The sequence below is a fragment of the Sorex araneus genome, chromosome X (genome assembly GCF_027595985.1).
Source record: "Sorex araneus isolate mSorAra2 chromosome X, mSorAra2.pri, whole genome shotgun sequence".
NCBI lineage: Eukaryota > Metazoa > Chordata > Mammalia > Eulipotyphla > Soricidae > Sorex > Sorex araneus.
Window position 1 is genome coordinate 214,712,206 of NC_073313.1, and position 13,330 is coordinate 214,725,535.

The window sequence follows — 13,330 nt, forward strand, 5'->3', positions numbered from 1 at the left end:
ATCGTTGCATTTCTCAAGCAGTCTCAGCAACCTCTCCATTTGTCCTATCCATGAGATTTTAGAAGCCTCTCTCTACTCGGCCTTCCCAACGATGCTGCTTGGAGGCTCTTTCAGGGTCAGGGGAATGAGACCCAGCTTGTTACTGGCTTTGGCATATGAATACACCATGGGAAACTTGTGAGACTCTCCCATGTGGGCAGGAAACTCTCAGTAGCTTGCCAGTTTCTCCAGAGGGAGAAGTAGGTTATAAGATAGTGATTCTGGGAGCTTCCTTTTAAGTCTCTGGATGTTAGCCATTGATGGGATTACACATACCTGGGTTCCTCTGCCGGTACCTTCATGCATGAGGCTTGTCCGAACATGTGGAGAGGAGCCTTGAGCATGGCTGTGGCTAGGTTCCGGAGATCTTCGGTTACCGGGAGCTCTGCTGGGGGCGGGGAGGGAAGCTGGAGCTCATCCCCTCCTCGGGGCCCCAGGAAAGACAGCCAGGCTCACGAGCAAGAGACTCTCTACAAATACTTTTTTAAAAAGATTAGGTTGTATCTATGAAGAGCCATAAGAGACACATCAAACAATTGCAATACATGAACTTAATTATATCTTGATTAAAACAAATATATGGAACAAAATATGCAGTTCCTTGTGAAGTGATAACTAGAGAAGTAGCCCAATATACATTTGCTTTGTTATTGTTCATTTATTTCTGTGATAATTATGTTTTGATTACTTTTCACCTTTGTTTTCATTTGTTTCTTTGTTTGTTTGGCTGGGAAGGTGAGGCACAGGAGAGAGGGCCACACCCACTGTTTCTCAGGGGCTATTTCTGGCTTCACAGTCAGCACTCCTGAAACCACATGTAGTGCTGTGGACCTAAGACCCTTGTGGATCTTGCAGGGTCACTGCATGCAAGCCATGCACCTTAACTCCTGTAGTATCTCTTCTGCCCTTGGTTGTAGTTTTAAAAGATCTCTGCACATGTTCCATTTTCAAACAAATAAACACCTCTACATAACCTCCTTCTAAAGTTAGTTAATCAGTGGTTTCTATGGTATGCTTAATGGCTACTCCTGGCTTACAGACTCCTAGTTCAAAGCTTGGGGTTGTTCTTGGCATTACTCAGGAACTATGTAGTACCAGACAGTAAAGCAAGGCCTTCCACATTCAAAGCATGTGGTCAAGTCATTGAACTATTTCTTCAATCCATGGTTAGTTTCCTTCAATTGCTATAAAGAACACTACTTCTAACAGGTTTTCCTCAAACAACACCATCATGTAAATTATTCAGCACAATATACTTAATAGCTTTAAGATATAACCATAGTTATGTGCTTTGGAAACAAATAAGCACCTCTTAGTGTTAGGAAATTACTAGACAACAGAAGTAGTTTCTTTTCTATCATTCACACACTTGGTTTATTTTCACGTGTAACAGCCAATTCCACTGAGAAGGGCTATGATCAGAAAATCAGGATTTAACTTTGGGATAGTGTCAACTTGTGAATTATAGAAAAAAAAGCCAGACTACCTAAGAATAGTTCAACCATAATGGCAATTAGAACATAGCAAAATCAGTTTACATACCAAATCAGGGTGGTTACAAACAGGCGGAAGGCTGGAACAGGTGTTCAGAAACTAAGTTTAGCTGAGTAAAAAGAATGGAATCCAGGTTAAAGATAGATTCAGAAGAGACAGATGGAGCAAAAGTTGAGCAATGAGCAATGTTGAATAACCAGAACAAGATCAGTGTTGGAACCAAGAAAAATACAGACATCAAAGCTCTGAAAAATCAATAGGATCAGAATCTTGTGAAGAAAACTTCCCTTAAGGCTTAGGACAATTTTTGGAGCATTAGCCATAAGCTGTTTTTTAAAACCTCACTCATGTTAAAAAAGGCTTTGGTTCTGGATAGCCAGGAAATTATTTGATGCTTCCTACACAGAATTTTGTGTTACTCATTATGCTGTGGAAAAAATTAGGAGCACTATATCATAGGGTTTAGATAAAAATTTGATAAAATTTAGTACTTAAAGTGCAGTGTTTCTTAAAATTTGGCTTTAAAATAATAACAAAAACTATCAAAGAGGTTGTGGATTGTGAATTGAATTATTGAAGGAGCAACAACATTTTATAATTTCTCTTCCTGTAAAGACTTTAAAGTTATTACTGATTGACATTTTTACCACCATCAACTTCATTTGAGCCAGAAGTATTCAATGACAGGCGTCTCTGTGGTTTCCCAAGATACTTTCAAACATTCTGTAAGGTCCAAGTGATTTTGTTATAATATTAAGATATTTGCCTATTTCACTGTCTCCCAAATGTTTGGTAGAATTTTCTAGAAATACGTGACACACTTCAATATCCTTACTATCATGGCAAGTAGAATAAGTATGCATATGCTTTATGCCCTCATGCTTTAACACCCTCTCAATTTTCAGTCGACATAGCCCCAAAACTATAAACTCTGGTCTTCAATGAAGTTTGAGTTTTAAGAGATCCTGAGAACTGATGCCTTATGCCATCATTTATTGCAATTTGGTTTTCCCACTATTTTTTAAGATGATCTAATTTCTACAGTTTTCTTGTATAACTTTCTTGTATAATTGAAAACCTAATTATCATGCAACAAAATTAAAATTTTATAGCTTCCTTTGCCTACAATATGGAGAAGTAGTATAGCACACGTTACTGCACTGTAGCACTGATGTCCTGTTTTTCATCGATTTGCTTGAGCGGGCACCAGTAATGTCTCCATTGTGAGACTTGTTGTTACTATTTTTGGCATATTGAATACGCCAAGGGTAGCTTGTCAGGCTCTGCCGTGTGGGCAGAATACTCTTGGTAACTTGCTGGGCTCTCCAAGAGGGACGGTATAACATAAGGGGAAAAAAATTGGTTTTACTTAGGACTGAATTAAAATTCCATGTAAGCTAGATTCTGTCAATTATCCTCCCATAACCATGTATCTTTCTTCATTTTTTTTGTAACAGAGCCCCTGAATTTTAACTAAACCTATGACATTACCTTTAGAATCTACTCTCCAAGTTGATGTGGTTAAATTTTAAGAGGCACTGGAAGATAAACAGACATATCACTTGTATCACTTGTCATCCCGTTGCTCATCGATTTGCTTGAGCGGGCGTCAAGTAAACTCTGTCTGAAGTTACTTTGGGCCAGATTTTCAACAATCAGTCCAGTAACTACATGGCTTAAATATATACAGAGTCTTGAGGTATTTCTGTATAAACAGCACTTTTAAGGTATATTTAATTCTTCAGTGGATTCCACTTAACCTAGGTTTACTTGGAAAAAGAAATTCAGTATTTCACTTAGTCTTTCATTTAATATCATTGATGTATGCTAGTCTGTGCACAATTGTATAGTAATAGAGTCATATGCTGCTTAAGAAAATTTATGTCAGCAGCAAATTCTATTATTTCACAATGGTTCCACTGGGCTATAGCCTAGTGTGCAGTAGGGTATACCATTTAGCTTTGCTTAATTACGTTTTATAACATTTGCTCAACAGAAAATTTGCCTTAAAAATACATTTTTCAAAATTTTTCACAGCCTTGAAAGGACACATTTTATGTAGTTGCTATTCAGTGTACCCATCAACACATGCAAGCAAAATGAAGAAAATGGAGTCTTTATGGGCAAGGCAAAGTGACAGGGAATCCTGGTAGTTTGATAACTAGAAATCCAATCACATAGTTTTTGGGTCTCCAGAAGTACATGAAATTTAGTAAGTGATAGGGTTCCTGTCCATATGTAGTGATCACCTCTTTTTTTAAAAAATTGTTTTATTTTATAAGGTGATTCACAATATTTATTACAGTTAATATTCAAACACCAATCCCATCACCATCATACCTTCTCATCACCAAATTTGGGATGTTTCCATCCCAAGCTCCAATCCCTGCCCCAAAGCAAAACCAAAATAATATATTTTGTATTGTCTGTTATGGAAGACTGCTGAAATCATGGCTATACTATTCCAGTATTTAGAGCATGATTGAAATTTCAAATTACAAGTGAGTGACCCAAGTTTATAAATAGCTTCACTGTATCACTGTCATCCTGTTGCTCATCGATTTGCTGGAGCAGGCACCAGTAACGTCTCCATTGTAAGGCTTGCTGTTACTGTTTTTGGCATATCGAATACGCCACGGGTAGCTTGCCAGGCTCTGCCATGAGGGCAAGATATTCTCGTTAGCTTGCTGGGCTCTCCGAGAGGGGCAGAAGAATTGAACCCGGGTCGGCCGAGTGCAAGGCAAACACCCTACCCTCTGTGCTATTGCTTCAGCTCTGTAAAGAGGTTAGAAGACAAAATTAGAACAAATGCAAGAACAGAAGATTGAGTAGGATGCTGGAGTTATATTTCTCAAGGATATACTTATTTGGGGGCTGGAGCGATAGCACAGTGGGTAGGACATTTACCTTGCACGCGGCTGACCTGACTTTGATCCCGGCATCTCTTTCCTGAGTTTGATCCCGGCACATCATTCCTAAGTGCAAAGCCAGGAGCAACCCCTGTACATTGCCAGATGTGACCCCAAAAAGCCTATATATATGTATATGTACATATACATATACATATATATATACTTATTTTCCAATCAGAGATCAGTTAAAGGCCTAGTTGGAGGCCAGAGAAATAACACAGCAGAAAGAGTGCTTGCCTTGCAAGTAGCCTATCTGGATTTGATCCCCATAACCATGTATGGTCCCCTGCCCCACCAGGCATGATTCTTGAGCAGAGAGCCATGATTAAACACCAGGCACAGCTGGGGATGGCCTAAAAACAAAATAAAACAAAAAGGCACATTTTTAAGCCATTTTTATCACTTTAAAATGGTGAACTACCTCAGAGTATTGAAAGTAGCACTATCATATTTTTACTAAAAATACTTCCAAGTCTAATATTATTTTTAAGTCAAGCCAAATGAAATTGTTGTTTTGTGGAGCAAATATTGAGTTAAAGACTTCCACACCTGTTGGAAGGTAAGAAGAGTGAAGGTCTGAAAGGCCTTCTTGGAAGAAATTGAATATGCAAGAGCTATGGGAAAGCAAAGTTCCTAAATGCCTGAAACATCTCAGGAAGACACAACTCAGGAGAACAGCTTTTAAAAAATGCTCAAAAATCAAACCTTATCTCTGTCTTCAGTTAAAGAAGACTGGCTTTCTCATGGTTATTATAAACCTCATGCAAGTTCCTTTCATCAGCATAGTTCTTCACTAGACTCCTATTGGGAAGGGATTCTGTGCAAAGTAGTTCCTAGATCTTATGTCCCTATGGTATATTTAGCCTGGTTAACTATGTTTTTATTTACTAGACTATCTTTTATTTATTAAACTAATCCAAAAATTAGAGTTTTGGGAATAGTGCAAACTCTGGCTTTAGGTATAAAGGAAAGATACTCCATCAATCAGACTTTTTCTTTCAAGAGAATCTTTTTCTTTCACTCCTATTTCTCTCCAACTCCCTTTCCATTGTGGATGAGACAAAGAGAAGATGCTGCCAAAGATTAGACCGCAGGGGTGTGTGTGTGTGTGTGTGTGTGTGTGTGTGTGTGTGTGTGTGTGTGTGTGTGTGTGTCTGTGTGTGTGTGCATATGTGTTCTTCCTGTAAAATCCACAAAAGAGAGGAGGCTATTAAAGTTATTTCTCCACTTCATTCAAGTAATAAATGTCACAGCAACAATTTTTAACCAGGAGAAAGAGATTCCCGGGTTCTTCAAGAAGACAATGAATGCATACCTTTATTTTATTCATGATCATTTAAAATAAAAATTGATGTGTTGCTGCTAATGAAAATGTAGTTTTTCATTTGGTAAAGATGCCCCCAGACTCAGTATTTCAATTTTTCAGATTGATTATTTAAGAAATTAGTGACAAATCCAAGCCATGGGGCTTTCACAGTAATTGCGTCTGATTCCAGGAAATTATAAAATGCTGGACTATTAGTATAATAATGACCACCAATGTACTTTTCATTTGTATTTTCATAATAGCATCTATATATGGAAGCTATCTAATTTATCATAATGTAAAGTTGGTATTTAAAAGAACATTTTCAAAGGGTAATTTCTTATGACTCCACCACAATAGTTCATATTGTGGAATTATATAATTATTTTCAATATGTCAGTGTTATGAGGACTGGATCGATAGCACAGCAGGTAGGGCTTTTGCCTTGCAAGTGGCCGACCTGGGTTCAATTCCTCCACCCCTCTTGGAGAATCCGGTAAGCTACCAAGAGCATCTTGCCCACACAGCAGAGCCTGGCAAGCTACCCGTGGCATATCTGAAATGCCAAATACAGTAACAACAATGGAGACATTACTGGTGCCCGCTGGAGCAAATCGATGAGCAATGGGATGACAGTGACAGTGACGTCAGTGTTAATCCATTTTATCTTTGTTTGGTGGTCGGTTGTTAAATCTGTAATAATCAAATGTCTCATCCATTGCCTATTATGATATGTAAAGACATAAATTTGAGGAGATTCTCTGGGATATTGAGGTGTTTCTTAGAATTTTAGAATTATTTCCATTATTTGCTATAATTTTTCAAGATAAACAAATTAATAAAATTACTTAGAAAAATATCAAAACAAAGTCTTTTCAGATCACTCTTTTTTCTGAATATAAATATTCAGATCCATTGTAGAAAGTATGTTATAATTATTTTCCCCACCTACTCCAAGTAGTCACTGTGATCCCGTTGCTCATCGAGCGGGCACCAGTAATGTCTCTCATTGAGAGACTTATTGTTACTGTTTTGGGCATATGCTTGCCAGGCTCTGCCATGCCGGCTCCATACTCTCTGTAGCTTGCCGGGCTCTCGGAGAGTGGCGGAGGAATCGAACATGGGTCGGCCGCATGAAAGGCAAAAGCCCAATCACTGTGCTATCGCTCCAGCCCACTCCAAGTAGTATACTTTTAAAATGCAAAGGTTTAGGAGATGATACAACAGGCAGGATGCTGCCTTGTAAGGCAGCTGGCTTGGGTTCAATCCCCAACACCTCATATGGTCCCCTGAGCCTTGCCAGGAGTGATCCCTGAATACAAAGCCAGGAACTAGTCTTGAGCACCCCTAACTGAGGTCCAAATAGAAACAAACAAGAAGTAAAGTTCAAATGACCTCAAGAACTATCACCTAGGAATATCACCATTTAAAAATATTTTTCTGCTTCCTGCCATTTATCAGTGTGCAGCAGTCATTATGTATTTGAGGCAGCACATGTGCAAAAATATTTTTTTGTGTATGTGTATGTGTGTGTGTGTGTTAATAAGAAATCAATTTGGGGCCATAATGATAATACAGCAGGAATGGTATTTGCCTTGAACATGGCATAGCTGGGTTCTATCCCCAACATCCCATATGGTCCCCTGAATAATTCCTGAATGCAGATCCAGGAGTAACCCCTGAGCACCACCAGGTTTTTCAAAAAAAAACAAACCCAAACAAAACAAGATGTTAAATTAGGAACATGCTGTATTTTTCTTTACCATTTTCATAGAGGAGACTTTGCATTTAATGGTTGGAAAGTAGAGTCAAAAGGAAAATTGATTTCTGCTGCTTTGAGGCTATTCTAAAAAAAAAAAATGCTGTGCCTGGGCATATAGCTCAGTGATGGAACACATCTCTCACAGACCATCCCAGCACTAAAAATAAAACAACAAAAAGTGACTCATAGATTTCATAGACACAGATTTTGTTGGTATTGTGGATAACAAGGTTAGATTTTTCAAATGTTAAACCAATCTTGTAGGGAATCAGTATCCTCAGAATGACTTTTTGAAATATGCCCAGAGTAGGCCTCACAACTGGGCTGTGTCTGTTAGGTGTGGAGAACAAAGTCTCTGGCCTCAGGAGAAACTATAGCATCACTTACAAATGCAGATTACTTTAAATTAAGGTCAGTGAAGGTCCTGGATAAAGAAAACTTTGAAACCAAGCCAAATAAAATTCATGGGGATAAATTTGTCAATACTTCTAACTTTCCCCTAAAGCCTACTGCCTCATTTTATTTCCTGCCCCCACACTTACCCAAACACAACCCTTACTCTGTTTAGGTTAGCAGATAAGACAGTTTGTTTCAGGGAACCCACTTGAAATTTTATTGTTCATGCTGGAGTTCACTGCAATCCAATTTTTCTAAGAATTACTTTCCTGTTTTCTTCCTCTTTAAAAACCACATCTTTTTTTAAAAAATCATACAGATATTATGGTTGCTTTGAGAACATGAGTCTGCCAGTCCCAACCTTTCACCTTATTGGCAATAAAACTCTTTGTGGACCCATCACTATGTCACTCACAAATTGACCCTTGAGCAGAAATGGAAATGGGCCTTAAAGGTTTCAGCTTTTATTACACTAATTTAAAAAAGAACAAGAATGGATTATGTATATAATTTATATATATAATTACTATTCTTAAAAGTCTACCTTTAGTTCAGAAATTTCTTGTTTTAATCTCTAAGTTATACAAGTGATACAACCTCTAAGTAAAGTCTGTTTTAATATGTAACTAAATACATAATAGTTACAATTTGATTGTAAATTTTTTGTTGAAAATTTGAGATTTTTATTGAGGGATTTATTTTGCATTAGGACATTTTTACATGCCTTTATGGACATATGCTTCTACTTTGGTGGTATAATTTCTGAGTTATAAGAGAAATGTTTGACTTTTTAAAATTTTTCAGTTGCCAAAATTCATTGTATAACTAGTGCTACCATGGATTTTCCTGCACTAGTGAGTTCTTGAAAATTGTATGAAATTTTTGCATACAAAACTCAATAGAGCAAAGGTTAGAGTTCATTGTACAGGTAAAGTACATGAGTCTGTGTCCTTTCCCAAATGTTCAGGTCTCTCCTTTACTCATGGATGACATTAATGGTTCTGTCCCTGAAGCTGCCCAAGTCCTGTGAATGATTTTCCTGTCTGTACCTATGAAGTCTACTCATTTCCTGTGAATGGTGGCCAGGTCCTGTCTCTGTGCTGCTCTCTCTATCCTGTGTATACTTCCCTCCGTCTCCAGCCACAGCCACATGCACATATGGGTGAGATTCCTGTGCCCTGCACCTGTCTTGGGTCTACCAACTATACCCCACAGTTCCTGTCCAAGTTTTCCTAGTCTCTGGTCATAGCCAGGAGCCCATGGGTGAGACAACTGTGCTCAGCACCTTGTCATTGCCTGGGCATCCTAACATTGCCTGGGCATTGAGCTTTCCTGGATGTCTGAGTCCTGCTTGTATTCTGCCCCTGTCTGGGACTACTTGGCCTGCGTCCTGTACTGGAACATGTGTACAGGGTACACAGCCCTATCTGAAAGAGGAGAGAATCCAGAGGGTACTATTGAGAGATGGGGGAGGGAGGGTGAAAGGAGAGAGGGCTAGAGAGAAAGGGGGAGATAGAGGGAGGGGCTTCCTTTTATTTGCTGATGGTTACACCTCAACCTATCTCATTATCTATTCTGATGGGCTACTTGTTCCGTAGGTAGAGATGTGACCTGGGCTTCACATAAATATCCTAACTTCACAGCTTAAGACCTTGAAAAATGACCCACAAAAGGAGCCCAAACTAGGCAGGAGGAAGGAAATAATAAAACTTAGAACAGAAATTAATGAGGTGGACCAAAAGAAAAACCAATCCAAACGATCAACAAAACCAAGAGTTGGTTCTTTGAGAAAATATAAAAGATTAGCAAGACTCATGAAAAAAGAAAGAAAAACCTAATAAACCATATCAGAAATGAAAGGGGAACATCTCAAAAGAAAACCACAGATATTCAAAGAATCATCAGAGATTATATTGAGAAACTTTATCTATAAAAAAATGAAAACCTTGAAGAAATGAATGCATTTCAAGATTCCTGTAAACTTTCAAGCCTGAATCAAGAAGATTTTGAATACCTGAACAAACCTATCACTACTGAGAAAATTGAAATGGTAATCAAAAGTCTTCTGAAAAATAAAAGCCCAGGCCCAGATGAAGTCACTAGTGAATTCTTCCAAACACTTAAAGAGGATCTACTGACAATCATTTTCACACTTTTCAAGAAATTGAAGAAATATAAACACTCCCAAACAGTTTCTCTGAGGCATATATCACCCTGATATCAAAAGCAGACAGAGATACCACAAATGAGAGAATTACAGGATGATATTCCTGATAAACACAGGGGCAAAGATCCTCAACATAATGCTAGCAAATAGAATCCAACGATCCATCAAAAAGAACATTCACTACAATAAGGTGAAATTCATACCAGGGAAGCAAGGATGGTTCAACATATGCAAGTCAATCAACATAATATAGCATATCAACAATAGGAATGGTAAATGCCATAAGATTGTATCAATAGATGCAGAGAAAACATTTGACAAGATCAGCACTCATTTATGACAAAAAAAAATAACCTCTTAACAAAAAGGGAGTTGAAGGAGAGAACAAACTGCCAGTGATTCACTGAGTAAGGGACTGGTCTCAGAGTAAATGTCCTATGTCAGTTCTTGGTTAATTATGTTTGGCTATTTTTCCAAAGCAGCCCAATCCCAGTATGACTGTCAACAAGGTTAGAAATTTGTTAAGAATCATTTTCTAGATTCTTATCATTTTCTTTATTCTTGTTTATTTTTTAAGATCTGAATGTCAGACCAACTTATATCTCAGAAGTTGAGTACTTGTCTTGCATTTCTGATCCCCTTGAAGTCCCCGACCTGCTCCTCCCCAAGGCCATATTGATGAGTACTATAGGCATGGATTTCCTGAGTTTTGCTTCAGATTGGGAAATAACTTTTATTCCGCATCCATAAACTTACTTTACCCTTAGAACATATTTCCTTGTTTTAATTTTTAATAATTCTTTAATTGTTAGTATTCAATTTATATTAGCTACTTTATTTCCTTAAAATATTTAATCTCTATATTCTTCATTTTTATTCGGTCTGGATTACAGAATATTACCAAACATTGTACATTCAATGTCCTCATGTATTTTTAAAAGTCAAGTGAAAAAACTACTCTACTATTCAGTTTATTACACATTTTAAATCCTTAATTCAAAAAACTATAGGATAAAATCATCATCATCATCATCACCATCATCATCATCATCCCATTGATCATCAATTTTCTCGAGCGGTCTCAGTAATATCTCCATTTGTCCTAGCTCTGAGATTTTAGCAGCCTGTCTTTACCTGTTTTTCTCAACAATTCCGCATTGGAGGCTCTTTCAGGTTCAGGAAAATGAGACCCATCCTTGTTACTGTTTTTGGCATATGCATACACCACAGGGAGCTTGCTAGGCTCTCCCATGCAGACAGGAAACTCTCGGTAGCTTGCCAGGTTCTCTGAGAGGGAGAACTAGGCTATAAGATGTTTCTGGGAGCCTGGTTTTATAGTCTCTGGATGTTGGCCATTGATAGGATTACATGGCCCTAGGGAAGTTTCTGGATTGACCCCCTAGCTACTGGAAAACGGGGAATCTGGGTGAAAGAGGCCCAGTCCCAATCTGAGCAGGCTTGGAGGTCTCAGCCCCGGGTCCCACACACCTGGATTCCTCTGCCGGTTCTTTCATGTGTGAGGCTAGTCCAAACATGTGGAGAGGGTCCTTGAGCATGGCTTTAGCTGGGTTCCGGAGGCCTTCGGCTGTGGGGGCTCTGCTAGGGGGGTGAGGGAAACCCAAAATAACAAATCAAATAACAGAAAAAATAAAATAGTCTCCCTCTCTGTCACTTTTCTCCCAAAACAGGTAATGTTGCTTGGTCACACAAGGTAATGCATAGGCTTACTATCAACCACATACTTTGTGGATTTTATCCCCAAATTCCATTAACAGCATGACATATGTTTTGGTTTTCTGTAGTAATGAGAATTTCCATCTCTCTTTTAGTGGAAAATCATGGCAGGATGTGTCAAAACCTGAAATACAGCCATTATTTTAAGAGAATTTAAAGTAGGATTTTACTGTAATAAATCTATTTTCCTAAATATTATTATTTAAAATATTTTTATATTCTTTGTTTTCTTTCAGATAGCTATAAATGAGAAACTTTTGATTTATTTAAATCAATTACCCTTTTTGAATGATTTTGGAACATATTTCTTTTAAAAAACTAGCCTAATCTTCTAAAACTGTAATACTATCATAGTTATCATATAAACAACAAATAATCTATAATATTACCATAGTTATATATAAATGTATATATATGCTTTTTTATTTTGAAATAAATGCACCAAAGATGATTCTGTAGAGAAAAATAGTCCTATCGCAAGTTTAGATACCTGAACTTAGTTAACAAAACTTAGAATAACAAAATTCTTTATACATTATACTCAACAACTGAAGTTTTGCTAATTCTCTTTAGTAGAGTAGCCATTACTAGATTAGGTCAAATCTCTACTACTTTTTTTATATCACAAAATAATTACTGCTTTTATAGTAGATTTGAGCTTAAGTTGGAAAAATATTGTACATCGATTTCAAGTTTTTTATTTGTTTAATTTTTGCATTTTTTTCTGCATTTTGGTACTGAAACAGACATATATGCAACAGAATTATATACAGGTTACTATAAGTAATGATATATATATATTTTTAAATTACACATCTCAGGGTCATTTCTAGAATCATTGATATTACAAAAGATCTGAACAGGAAGGAATGATTAATTTGCTTTTGTTGTGAGAAACAGAATCCTGTGTGCTGATACTGTGTCAGTGCTTTATCCATCAGCACCTAATCAGTAGGGATGATAAGGTCAGGAGTGATTTCCTCTGTCAAAGAAAGCTGATTTAAAATTCCGGATCCTGTAGTATCAGTAGAGCATTATCTTGAGTTTCAGTTGGCCAATGTCGGGGAGTGGAAGGGGGGCTTTAGGAGGTGGAAGCAAGGGGCGGGGGAGAGGAGGGATGGGAATGAGAAAGATCATATGCAGTTTGAAATTGTTTGGTAAGAGAATGGGAGGGCAATGCCGTGGATAGCAACCAAATCTCCTGCATTTAAAACATTCCCTCTACCCCTCAGTCATATCCCAAACACTTTGATGTAATATGATGATAAAATTACTATGTCTCAGGATCTGTTCCCAGTGAAAGAATTAATGATCAATTTTATCATTAAAAATATATTAATTGCATGCCTCTTCCCTTCCCCTGCCCCTTAGAGAAATCATGTTTCTCTTTATTATGTCTTTCTGCTACACAGTTTCTGATTTACTTGAAGGAAAGAAACAAAACAAAGCACTATTCCTTAAGCACTGAGATTGTATATTTGAGTAGCGCTGTAGCACTGTTGTACTGCCATTTCATTGTT

General features: G+C 37.6%; 1 long non-coding RNA gene across 1 annotated transcript; it reads right to left on the minus strand.

Moving 5' to 3' along the window:
* Positions 1–335: 335 nt before the first annotated feature.
* On the minus strand, positions 336–11,672 carry LOC129399605 (uncharacterized). The gene is made up of 3 exons (XR_008627191.1): positions 11,565–11,672; positions 1,582–1,642; positions 336–518 (listed from the first exon to the last, which is right to left on the minus strand). It is a non-coding gene; the product is annotated as an uncharacterized LOC129399605 (long non-coding RNA).
* Between the last annotated feature and the right edge of the window lie 1,658 nt (positions 11,673–13,330).